The 13,846-nt window shown below is 39.9% G+C and overlaps 1 protein-coding gene across 40 annotated transcripts in view; it reads left to right on the top strand.

Annotated features, from left to right (window-relative positions):
* NRXN3 (neurexin 3) overlaps positions 1 to 13,846 on the top strand; it is a 1,717,425-nt gene that overhangs the window by 785,967 nt on the left and 917,612 nt on the right. The window lies entirely within an intron of this gene.

Below are 13,846 nucleotides of genomic sequence, written 5' to 3'. Positions count from 1 at the left end.
AGCTTCATCCATGTCCCTACAAAGGACATGAACTCATCCTTTTTTATGGCTGTGTAGTATTGCATGGTGTATATGTGCCACATTTTCTTAATCCAGTCTATCATCGATGGACATTTGGGTTGGTTCCAAGTCTTTGCTATTGTGAATAGTGCCGCAATAAACATACGTGTGCATGTGTCTTTATAGTAGCATGATTTATAATCCAATACCCAGTAATGGGATGGCTGGATCAAATGGTATTTCTAGTTCTAGATTGAGGAATCACCACACTGTCTTCCACAATGGTTGAACTAGTTTACAGTCCCACAAACAGTGTAAAAGTGTTCTTATTTCTCCACATCCTCTCCAGCATCTGTTGTTTCCTGTCTTTTTAATGATCGCCATTCTAACTGGCATGAGATGGTATCTCATTGTGGTTTTGATTTGTATTTCTCTGATGGCCAGTGATGATGAGCATTTTTTCATGTGTCTGTTGGCTGTATAAAGACACTTTAGAGAAGTGTCTGTTTGTATCCCTCACCCACTTTTTGATGGGGTTGTTTGATTTTTTTCTTGTAAATTTGTTTAAGTTCTTGGTAGATTCTGGATATTAGCCCTTTACTTAATTTTTGTTTTGAGTTCAGGGTACATGTGTAGGTTTTTTACATAGGTAAACTTATGTCATGGGGGTTTGTTATACAGATTATTTCATCACCCAAGAATTAAGCCTAGTACCCATTAGTTATTTTTCCTGATCCTCTTCCTCCTCCCACCTTCTATCCTCCAAAAGGCCCCAGTGTGTGTTGTTCCCCTCTATTTATCCATATGTTTTCATAATTTAGCTCCCACTTGTTAGTGAGAACATGCAGTATTCAGTTTTCTGTTCCTGCATTAGTTTGCTAAGGATAATGGCCTGCAGCTCCATCCATGTTCCTGTAATGCACACGATCTCATTCTTTTTATGGCTGCATAGTATTCCATGGTGCATATGTACCACATTTGCTTTATCAAGTCTATCATTAATGGGCATTTGGGGTGATTCCATGACTTTGCTATTGTACAGTGTTTCAGTGAACATACACATGCATGTGTCTTTATAATAAGATGATTTCTATTCCTTTGGGTATCTACCCAGTAATGGGATTGCTAGATCAAATAGACAAGCAAACGCTAAGGAAATTTGTTACCACAAGACCTTCCTTACAAGGACTCCCGAAGGAAGCATTAAATATGGAAAGAAAAGACCGTTACTTACAGTTTTTAAATTAAGGAAATGAGTAAACACTTTGTTATTTCAATTTTCTCATGTCTAAGGAAGATATGATGATAAAAACTACATGACATTTTTTGTAAAGCTTAACTGAAATAGTACCTATCAAGTGTTTCTAGACCATTGTAAGTTTTCAATAAATGTTAGCTTTTATTATTATTATTATTATTATTATTATTATTAATGTCAGCCTACCTTAAAACTTCTTTAAATAGATGGCATGAACAGCTGTAGATAACTGCAGGGTGTAAAAATTCTGGCAGCTCTTTTTATACCTGTTTAAACTCTTTGAGCTTAAAGCTCTTCAAGTTCCCTGCTGGCCTGTAAGTAATAGACCCATGTCAGTGGAGGAGACGTGTAGATGTTAAGAATGAACTAAGTTTGTAAGGTAAAAAGCCAGGCTTCCTATGCCTCAGTAGATGGTCTGATGAGGACGCTGAGAGAGAGTATCATGAAATAGAAGTGAAGTGGATTAACAAGAAAATTCATGTTCCTGGCACACTAAGGTGATAAGTAAATGGTTTTCTGTGGCTTTGCTAAAACTTTGAAAAATTCAGTTAGCAACACTGTTGCCTAAACATAGTATGGTATGTTAAGGAGGATTCTAACATGCATTTGTTAAGTGCCTATTATAATTAAGACAAATATGATTTGATTTCTGCTCTCAAGTCTGGTGGGAGAGATAGGTGTGTAAACAGATGAATTACACCACGAAGTACCACTGCTGCACCAAGACAGGCAAATAATTCACTTAAGCTAAGGCAGGGAAGAAAGACAGAAGGGGATTTTTATATACTTTTATCTGCACTGAAGGTGGCTTTACAGATGAGGAACCTGAAGCTCAAAGAATGTATGTCAGTTCACTAAGGCATGCAGCTGCTAAGTGGAGAGCAAGCATTTGAATCAAACTTTCTTTCCCCAGGGCTGCCCCTATCATGCCAGGCTGTAGTGGTGACAGGGGGAAAGGTGTAGTGAGCCATCTTCTAGGTTTATCTACCCCTGAGAGCAAGAGAAATCCTGGTGGTTCTTTCTGTATGTTGTCACAGAGCTCCAGGGCATGTAGTACTTAGAATTTTCTATTTGCTCACTGCACAGGAAATGGTATGAAACTGAGGTAATTCATACACATATAATTTGAATATAAAGAAGAAAAGGATAGAGGCATCTGGATGACCTGATATTTAAAATAATAAAAGGAAAATGTTTTCCTAAGCAAGATCAGTGGTATACGATGAATAAGTTGTGGTTAGGAATCATGTCCCCAGAATTTTGACTTTTATCCTTTCATTGATTCACAATATGAATTTGTTTTTGTTTGTTTGTTTGTTCCTAAATATCCTTCGCTAGAAGGCAGAATTAATCAGCCCTTGTAATTTAACAGATTATTTGGATAAAAAACTACTGATATTTTTATTCAGACATGTCAAGACCTTGGGGGTATAGCATGGGATTTGGGGAGCAGGTTGGTTGGTGGGGGCAGTCGTCTAAAGAATCAGTAACATTTGAGTGCCTAAAATATTAATTATCATCCTACCAGCAATACTGTTTTCTATCCTTAATGATGAAATAGGAGATTAGAATATAATAAAAAGAAAACAAGGACATAATTTCTATGCAGTAATGATAGGACTTCGTGATATCACATTTAAAAAATAGGTGACTTTTTTGAGAGAGGAAATGAGGAAAATAAACCAGCATTTATTGAATGCTCGCTGCAGGCTTCTGTACCATGGGTATTAATAGTCCCATTTTACAGATGAGGACCCTGAGAATCATATATTTAGTGTCAAGTGCTTTACCTAAAAGGGTAGAGGTATAACTAGAACCAAAGTTCAATGCTTAACTCTGAAAAAATCTGTTCTCTTTGCTACAGACCATGTCATCTTGTTGAAAATATCCCAAAAGATCTGGGGTTGAATTACGGTACCAAAGTGGAGAGGAATGTAATATTGCAATTACATGATGAGAGATTGACTTAGGAACACTGAAGTACACTATCAAATTTGGGGAAGCAGAGATAAATTATGTTGCTAAAAGCCAAGGAAGGCTGGGAGCGGTGGCTCACGCTGTAATCCCATCACTTTGGGAGGCCGAGGTGGGTGGATCACCTGAGGTCAGTAGTTCAAGACCAGTCCGGCCAACATGGCAAAACCCCATCCCTACTACAAAATTAGCTGGGCATGGTGGCAGGCACCTGTAATCCCAACTACTCAGGAGGCTGAGGCAGGAGACTCGCTTGAACCCGGGAGATGGAGGTTGCAGTAAGCCGAGATTGCACCATTGCACTCCAGCCTGGGAGACAGATCAAGACTTTGTCTCAAAATAAATAAATAAATTAATTAATTAATCTTTTAAAAAGCCAAGGAAGCCATTTGGCTAGAAAGCGTGAGCTTGAGAATTGGATAGAAGTGGGGGAAGTTAGGCTCTGTGGCACTGGCTGGTGGAAAGTCTGCAGTCAGCACTTTGATCAGGTCAAACCCAATAATATTTTTGAACTCTTATTTTTCTGTGTCAGGTGCTGGCAAGCAAAACTGAGTAAGGAAATAACAGTTTTCGGCCTTAGATTTTAGTTAGTTTTATTGATAAGTGGTCCAATTTTTGTGTTTAATCTAGAAGAAACTCTGAAGAATGCAGGTTAATCATCACAATTGAAGTAGCGGATATGGGATCAGGGTCTGATTGCATTGGATACAATATTCCAAGATCACTGAATGATACAACTCCTGCAAAAAGAATGCTATGACAATATAAACATAAAGCCGCAGGGAAGTGGACAAAGGTCTTAAGGGTAGGAAAAAGGTGTGGGCACATTTGTGAAATGTAGCAGAGCAGTGGGATTTGGACTTTGCGATATACTTGTGCTATAGGACTGAAGCGGATAAGCATAGAATGCATGCCATTAATTCTTAGCCTTAAGGCATACCTTCCCAATAATGAGGAGAATGGAAAGAGGTATTTTTTATATATCCCTTCCGCCTTTATATATATATTTTTTTATTGTTCAGTGAGGTAGAACCCTGTATAAAGAGGAATTCAGGGAATCTATTAAGAATCCAGGGTACCGCCGGACACGGTGGCTCACACCTGTAATCCCAGCACTTTGGGAGGCCGAGGCGGGCAGATCACGACGTCAGGAGATCAAGACCATCCTGGCTAACACGGTGAAACCCCGTCTCTATTAAAAATATAAAAAATTAGCCGGGTGCGGTGGCGGGCGCCTGTAGTCCCAGCTACTGAGGCAGGAGAATGGCGTGAACCCGGGAGGCGGAGCTTGCAGTGAGCCGAGATCGTGCCACTGCACTCCAGCCTGGGTTACGGAGCGAAACTCCGTTTCAAAAAAAAAAAAAAAAAAAAAATCTGGGGTACCTTTCATGTTCTAGTCAGAGTTCTTGGAGTTATTGAATTATACAAATATGACATCCCAACACATACGGTAGGTATTAAAATCTAGGTGTGGGGCAGGAAAATAGCTCATAGGCAATTCCAATTTTTGCAGTTGAAATTTGGCCTGAAACACTGACTATTTGCATCATCTGTCCCTCCTTTATGAGCTGATGATGCCCACTGCTTCTCTCACATGGCAGGTTTTACTTCGTGCTGAAATAGTGAGCATATTTCTCTGCCTCCAACACTAGATTGTGTGTTTCCTGAGGGCAGGAGCAGTGTCATCCTTTTTGACTTTCTAGCACTTAAAACAGAATGTGCCTCATAGTTGGAGGTCAATACATATTTGAATAGAAGAATGCATGAAAATATAAATGTTAGACTCTTCCCTTATGGTTATTGTTTTAGTTTATAAAGGTGATGTAAACATAACCCAAGATCACATAGCAATTTGGCGATTCTCTATGAATTTTCTATAATAGAATATTTCAGTAAGCACAATATACTTCCTGTTTTAACTCTGTAGCTAACTGACCTTTAGTTATTTGACAGATATTTTTCTGGCAGGCAAGGTGCTAAACATTGGGGGTTGTCTGCAACTGTTTTTTATTTTAAGGGTAAAGTTTCTCTTTTAATTCAAATTTGTTTTTCAATTGACTTATAAACTTGTCTGTATTTATAGTGTACAACATGATGCTTTGAAGTGTCAATAACAAAATGGTTAAACCTAGCTAATTTAATCATAATTCAAAGAGCTAGATTTAACCATTTCATTATCGACACTTCAAAACACACAAACACACATAATGAAATGGTTACATCTAGCTAATTAACAAATACATTACCTCACATAGTTATTGTCTTTGTGGTGAGAACATTTCACATCCACTCTCTGCTCATTTTTAAAGACACAGCATATCATCATTAACTGTAGTCTCCAGGCTGTACAATAGATCTCTTGAAATTATTTCTCCTATCTAACTAACTGAAAATATGTATCCCTTGACCAACATCTCCCCACTCCCTACCCCCAACCACCCCAGCTTCTGGTACTCACCCATCTTCAGCTGTTTGTAAATACCTACGGTTGATATGGAAATGCATTTGCTCAAATATACTGAAGGCTGTGGATTATTATAATATAGTCCTATTATGCTATCAAAGAGTTACTGTTCTCTGAGCTTACCTTAGTTGGGTCTTGTAAATTGAGTGTTATTTGAGAACAGAACACAGGAGGGCACCAGAGAACAAGAAAACAACAACCAAAAAACCCCCAAAAACCAAAACACTGAACTTCTGGCTCTAGAATAGAGACCCTGCTAAATTTATCGTCTCTCAGCAGTCCATTTCCATTAAGTCTTATTCTTTAAATACCATGAGGTATTTTTAAACATGAGAGCTTTCCAAACTTTCATTAAAGGAAACTATCCCTTTCCCAGACAATGCCTCCGGCTCAGTCAGATGCCCAAGCATGACCAGAAAGAGACATGGATGAAGAGAACCCAGGGGACTCTTTGCACACATGATGCTCTAAAGCATTTTCAGGTCTCCCCTATGGACCCAGCAAGAGTGCTATCTCTGAGGAGGAAGGCAGATTGCTGGACAGATTCGCAAAGCACAGCATCTCCAACTCTCCTACAGATGCCTTTACTCCAGTGCCTCAGCCAGCAGCAACAGGTCTCCCTGTTGGTGATACCCAAGGGTGCCATTTAAGAAGAAATAGACATTGGGCTTAAGTGTTCACTCACCTCCCTGTGCTTCCCTGGGCCTACAGAAATGGCTCCTGGGCAAGTGGGAGAGGTTGAATTAGTCACTGTGGCTTAGAGGCTGCAGTGCCTTATCAATTTCTGACACTGAATTATGACTAGAATTTGAAAAACATCAAACATGGCTTCCACGACATAATAGTCTCGGCTCAGCATGTCACTGGGAGGTTGTAGTAGTTTGCAGATGACGGTGATCAATGAAAACTCAATTTATTTGACTCAAAGGGCTGTGGATATATGTATGTGAAGATGTGTTATATAGCCCCAACCTGCTGCATCTGGCTTTGGAATTCTAGGTCCACATTTCTGAGTATCTGCTAGTCATTTCCATGTATAGAGCCATCCCTTGGTATCTCCAGGGGATTGGTTCCAGAACTTCAAAGGAATCCAAATTTGAGGATGCTCAAATCCCTGACAAAATGGCATAGTATTTACATATAACCTATGCCCATCTTCTCACATACTGTAAAATCATCTCTAGATTACTTGTAATACATAATACAATGAAAATACCATGTGCACAGTTGTTACTGTTTTGGGAATAATGACAAGGAAAAAGTTCTGCATGTGTTTAGTACAGAGGCAAGTTTTTGAGAATATTTTAAATCCGGAGCTGGTTGAATCCACAGATGTGGACCCCTCAGATATGAAGGATTATCTGTTTATCCTACCATCTCATACTCAGGATGTTTAAAATAGAGTTAATAGGTGTTTCTTTCTCAAACCCAGCTCTTTTCTTTGTTTCATCTAAATTAAGTAGGAAGACCAAGTTTTCCAGGCTGGAAAAGTGTAAGTGATCCTCAACTTTGTCCCTCCACCTTCCATTCCTGTCATTCGGGGGTCACCTCAACCATCTCTTCTATTTGTACCTTTCATTCATTTCACTCTGCTATAGAGCACTTTGAATTCAGGATTTATTTGCCTCTTTTCTTAGTAAGTTCAATGGCCTTTCTGTACTTTTTCTGTTCTGTTCTTCATGTAATCCACTTCACATTCTTTTTTAATTCAACTTCCCAAAGATTCATCATTGCTTACAGGACAATGTCCAATTCCTTAGCATTACATACAGTCCATCTATCTTTCCTACCTTAGCTCTCACTTCACAGCTTGTAATCCCTCTCCTCCCCAGTGCACACATACACACCTACCTTCCCACTGTGGTTCGTCTTCTGGCTACTGGTTATATTTTGCCTTCAATGATCTCCGCTGGATATGGAATAGCATAGAAGTTATGCACGTGGGCCCTAGAACTAAACTAGGGACCTGCAAACTACAATCAGCAGGACAAATATTCCCCACCACCTCTTTTCATAAATAACCATTTACTGGAACTCGCCCAGGGACTATGGAGAAACAAGGAAGAATTTCACAGTAAAAGATGCCAGAGGAAAAAAGAGTACATATTATATGGTTACATTTATATAAATCTAAAAAGTGCAAACTAATCTCTAGTGACAGAAAACAGATCCCTGGCTGTTAGAGGAGCAGGGAGAGGAAGGGATTGCAAAGAGCCATGAGAAAACTTTTGAGGATAATGTATACGTTGCTTATCTTGACTGTGTTGATGTTTTAATGGGTCTACTCATATATCCAAACTTATAAAATGGTACACCTTAAATATGTGCAGTTTATCATATTTCCATTGTACTTCAATTTAAAAGAACACATGGAGAACATTCAGCATCCAGTGTTCTCGTAGTCTCAGCAACAGTTAGCCTGAAGAGTTGCTTGTGTCTTGATAGCGAGATCACTGAAGTAATTTCCACAGTTCAGGGTTATCACTCCATTGCTAGTTCTAAGAATCTTACCCTTTTCATGCGTTTGGTCTCTCATCAAAGATGTAGGATGGCTGGACTTAATAATCTTCAAGGCACTTTTCAAATTTCTAGAGTCTCTCTGCAGGGCACAGTGGCTCACACCTGTAATCCCAGCACGTTGGGTGGCCGAGGTGGGTGGATCACCTGAGGTCAGGAGTTGGAGACCAGCCTGGCCAACATAGTGAAACCCCATCTCTACTAAAAATACAAAAAACTAGCCAGGTGTGGCGGCAGGCACCCGTAATCCCCGCTACTCAGGAGGCTGAGGCAGGAGAATCACTTGAACCCAAGAGGCAGAGGTTGCAGTGAGTCCAGAGCACGCCATTGAACTCCAGCCTGGGCGACAGAGTGAGACTCTGTCTCAAGAAAAGAAAAGAAAAACAAACAAAAAAAATTTCTAGAGTCTCTCTGATCTCCATTTTACAGGTTCAGTCTACAGATATTTTGGTGGTACCTAAACTTATTTGGGAAGTATGTTAGTGGTATATAAATTTACATGCCCTATCTTTGCTGTAGTTGATGCCTCTGTTGCTAAAATACGTTTCTTTTGTAAGTGTTGCATCCCTCTTTGAAACAGCAGGGGCTCTCCTGGCAAAACAGTCCTATAAGCAGTAGTGGAGAAACCGGCCTGCTCACTGTTCTTGTTTTGGGTAAATTGCCCTTCTTAATTGAACATTATATGATTTGGCTTCCCAAACTTGTGTTCTCCTTTTCAAAAATCTAACAGTAATAGGGTGTATTTAGTTAGGTTCAAAATCATAATTTTTAAAAAGAAATGCAGGAAAAAGTTCAAAGGATGTTTAATGAGAATATGATAGACTTTGAAATGGAAGATATCACCAGGAAATTCTCCATTTCTTAGGACTATGTAAGTGACACTGACTTCACACAGTGGTTTTAAGGTTGAGTGTACTGTTACAGGAATATGTAAGCTGCTTAAAACATCTCACAACTCATGGTCGGGCAATGTTCCCTTGAGAGGAAAATTTACTGGCGTTTCTCAAAAACCTGACTGCTTAAAATCCAAGTGATACAATGCTGGCCTTGCTTATTTCTAGGGAAGTTGCCTTAGCAACCTACTAGCATTAAGTTGCTTAAAGGAACGTGTGTTTAACATTGTTATAAGTCAGAAACAGAGAAAACAGTTAACATTTAGACAAGTAATTATTACTGGCATCCGGGTAGGCTGTTGGAATAGCCAGGATATGAGTTGTGAATCATTCATTTATTAATCTTCATGGAATTAAATATGGAAAGGATGAATACAGAGGAGATCCTATGCTGGACACATTCTCTATGCTAGTTCACTTATTCCTTACCATATCCCCTTGATTAAAGTGATTATGAGTATTTCCATTTTGTAACTTTGAGAGACTGAGCCTGGAGATATGTAGATGTTTGTCCAAGGTCACACAGCGAGTACCTAGTGGAGCGGAAATTTAAAGCCATGTCTGGCTCACTCAAAATCCTATGTTCTTTCTCACACCCTGCTGGCTCACTACTTACTGTGAGGCATTTGAATGATCATTCAGCTATTTCCTTTACCTGGTGTTTTTAGTTTGCTGGCTTCAGTTTCTTAGGGGCACCCTATTGGGCCACATGAGAGATTATAGAATTATGTTGTAATCATGGTGGGCTATTATCTCTGCAAACTCTCCTGACACCATCAGTGCACCAGGAAGGTTGGATAATCCTACGTGAATGTGGAGAAATCTCAACCTTTTTTTTATTTGACATTAGGATTTTTTTTCCTCTAGGTGGTTTTTGCACTGACTTTGTGGAATTTTAAAAGTTGAGTTTATTTTAGTTTGACAGTAAAGAATTTGGTTCTTAGGACATTTTCTCTTTTGTGTGCCTGGAGCTTCTAAATCTTGTTTAAACCATCTTTTTGAAATAGATGTCACATATCTTTGGCTGTAAGAGGAAGTCAGGAGTTGTTCTCTCTGCTTCCAGACCCACTCCCCAGCCACGTAGACTTTGTATTTGAAGGTCCAGAGTGATTTTTCTAAGACAGTAATCTGACACTGTCATTCCCAGCAGCATGTAGAAAATCACCTTGACATTCCAGGTACATTCAAGTGGGCTGCCCCAGAGGTCATGGAACAAAAAGTCTCCTAGACCAAACTAAGATGTGAAATTATAAATTCTTTATTAAATCAATTTAAAGTACACTTTAAGCGTAAATCAAGAGGAAAGTGATTGGTTCAGTGAACACGGAAGAGTGTGCAAATGTGATAGAAAGACTACCATATCTCAATCCTTGGTTACACAGTGTTCAACTACCTTGCTTCCCCCTCTGCCGTGTTAGTCTTCCCTGCTGATGAAGTAGTTACAAGAGCCAGAGTTGAGATTAAGAAAGGGATACGACAGTTGGGAAACACTGGTTCTGTTACACCATTGCCCTCCTGGAGAGACACAAGGGCAAGTATGTCTGGCCATAGCTATCACTTGCCAATTAGCCTGGTGACCAGATATGTTTTATCTCTATGTATCAACCAGAGCAAATGTGGGGCCAGAATGGGACCAAAATTAATGTCACCGATGGGTTGACCCACTTAGGGATGAAGGTGTCAACAGAGATGGTCTGAGCTTCATAAATATTTAAGATGTACTCTGTACTTTCATCCCTTTCTATGGGCAAGTAACTCTCTTGTTTCATCCTTTTTATCTTTGTTCAGCACACATGTGCTCTTTTTATTTTCTCTATGTCTGACAGGTCTCAGAGATTGTCAATTTGATCCCTACACTTTAACCCATTCTATAAGTTCCATCCAACTTTTTGTTGCTTGCTATAACAAAATGGAATAATCTTAAATAATGCAGCCAACACACATTGCAGCCCATTTAAGATATTTTAAGAGTTCCTTTTGATCTAGGAGATAAAATACAAAGTTTTCAGGACAGCAGGTTCTTATAAACAGGTTCTTACAATCTCCTCCTGGCTATCTCTTTAGACTCATTTCCTCCCTCTCATAAAAATGCCCTCCACTTCCCTACCACATTGGAACTATTCAACATTCGCTGAACTTGCATGCTCTCTTAATCTTCATACATGGTCGTTTTTAAAACCTCTTGTTTACCTGGAGCACTAGTTCCTGCGCATTCATTAAAAAGCATAAACTTTGCTTTCTCTAACAAGTATTATTCAAACACCATTATCTTCCTAACCCCAAACTCAGACCCAAATGTGCATGTGTACATGCACACACACACTCCCAAACAGCTTCTCTCTTTCCCTGTGTTCCTTAGGTATAATGTAAAGAATTCATACTAGTATTAAAGCACTTAAAACATTGTATTCCATTTTTATATCACTCTCTACTCCGTTAGACTGTAAGAAACTTTGATCCAGGGATCATAATATATTTCTCATTTTATCTCCAGCCACTAGTCAATGTCCAGTGTGTTATAAATAAGCAGTAAATATTTGATGAGTTGTTGAGTTAATGAGTAATAACAAATAAATGTTATTGTACAACAGTTTGGCAGATATTTGTTCCTTGAATAGAATTATTTTTATAATTGTCATTTAGAAATTCAGTTTATATGGGATATTTTCCCCCTTATTTCTTCCCTTGAACATTTTCCCCCAACTACCATGTACTCCCATTACTAGATTTTTATAAATCACTGAAACATGTTTTCATAAATTATTAATAGCAGCAAGTAGCACTGATCGGTTGGGTACCTAATGTGTATCAAGCCATGAATTAGAACTTGTTCTCCACTGGTCCCAAGAGAACTGGATCAGTTCACAACCCTGCATAAATGGTAGCTAGGATTATGATTCAGTAGGAGCATATGTAGCCTCAAACAGGATAATTAGTTGTAATAAGCACATAACCACATTTTCTCCCTGTTTCTGTGTTAGGGGATGGCAGTCAATTCACACTTTGAATTTCAATGTCCATAAGCTGTATTTAAATACATTCATATAAATGCATGTCAAGTAACTACCATGTCTAGGCCTTGAACTAGATTCTGAAAAAAGCAGGCACAATCACTGGCCTCGTGGAGTTCATAGCCAGCATCACCTTAAAATCAATGAGAAGTAGAAAGTCAGGTTATTGAGACAAGGATGACCCACCCTGCATCTAACTGGGGGACATTGAGTTCTCACAGACATTACAAGCTGATCCCAGTCAATATAAGCTCACCGTATAATCAACTACCCCCATATACAAATGTCCCCTTCTCCAGTGGCTTGATCTAGGGCTGGCAGGGATTCACCCTTCCTTACTCATGGTGCTTCTCAAAATTCCCCTGCTGCCTCACCCAGCCACCCCCATTCTCACCAAGTCTAAATATCAGTTCCAAGAAGCATTTCTCGTTCCTCTACCAGTTTGTTTTTCCCAAGCCTTCACTCCTACTCCCTCAGAAGCACCATTGGTTATGGAGGTCTGATCTGAAGTCCTACCCATCACTCACACATCCATCATCCATCCAGAAGGCAGTTTTATATAAACCCAGATAAGCCTGGCTTTGGATCTACTTACTAGCTATTTACTGTTGGCTGAGATAACTGAACATCCCTGTTTCTTACTGCTGTCATCTGTAAAATGGGATAATAATGCTTACTTCCCAGTATTCTGAGGATTAAATATGAAGTCTCAGTACAAAGTGTAGCAATGACTTTATGCCTCATTATCCCCACTGTCTCCCACAGTCATTCTCTCTAGCACCCCATGCCATCTTTGGGATTGTCCAATTAGCCCCTGAAGTGGCGAGGACCCTATTTCAGTGCTTGTATTTAGAAAGAACCACCACCAGCTAAAGGGGTGTAGAGAGGAGGCATCATTTAGAATCTTTGAAAATCTGAAAAAGCTTGCTTCTAGGCCAGAAAGTAGAGAGAACTGTGAGACTGTGTCCTAGCCACAGTAGACCAATGTTGGACTGGAGATGATAGGTCGTCTTAGTGGAAAGTGTGGTGGGGAACCAATACGGCACAGTAGCTCAGAGTGTGGGCTCTGGAGCCAGCATAAGAAGAGTTACCCTAACAGAATATAGACCACAGAGTTCTTCCCTTCAAGTATGGATTCACCATACATCCTTCAAACCTCCCAAATAGTTCCCTTTCTTCCTCTCTACCAACCTGCTTCTTACCAACCTTCCAAAGTCCTGTTCTTGATTCACCCTAGTCTCACCTATAACCTTCAGAAGCCCTGTCTCTGACTCTTAACTCTTCCTATTTTGACACTGAGCCTCTACCTTCAGCTTTGGGAGCCACAGTGAGTGTTTCAGAGCTGAAGAATATCGGAGCCCATATGTCAGACATGAAGGATTTGGAAAACAGGGCCAGGCACAGTGGCTCACGCCTGTAATCCCAGCACTTTGGGAGGCTGAGGTGGGTGGATGAGGCCAGAGATTGAGACCATCCTGGCTAAGGCAGTCCCCTGTCTCTACTTGCACACAAAATTAGCCGGGCTGAGGGTGGGCCTGTAGTCTCAGCTTACCCAGGAGGCTGAGGCAGGAGAATGGCATGAATCCCGGAGGCGTGAGCCAGGAAAGGAGCCAGATCGCACCACTGCACTCCAGCCTGGGCGAGCAGAGCAAGACTCCATCTCAAAAAAAAAAAAAAAAAAAAAAAAAAAGGAAATAAAAGGTTTGGAAAAACACATAAAAATATTCAT

The sequence above is a fragment of the Papio anubis genome, chromosome 7 (genome assembly GCF_008728515.1).
Source record: "Papio anubis isolate 15944 chromosome 7, Panubis1.0, whole genome shotgun sequence".
Classification (NCBI taxonomy): Eukaryota; Metazoa; Chordata; class Mammalia; order Primates; family Cercopithecidae; genus Papio; species Papio anubis.
Note: the sequence above shows the minus strand (reverse complement) of the source record. Positions and strands in the feature narration are given on the sequence as shown.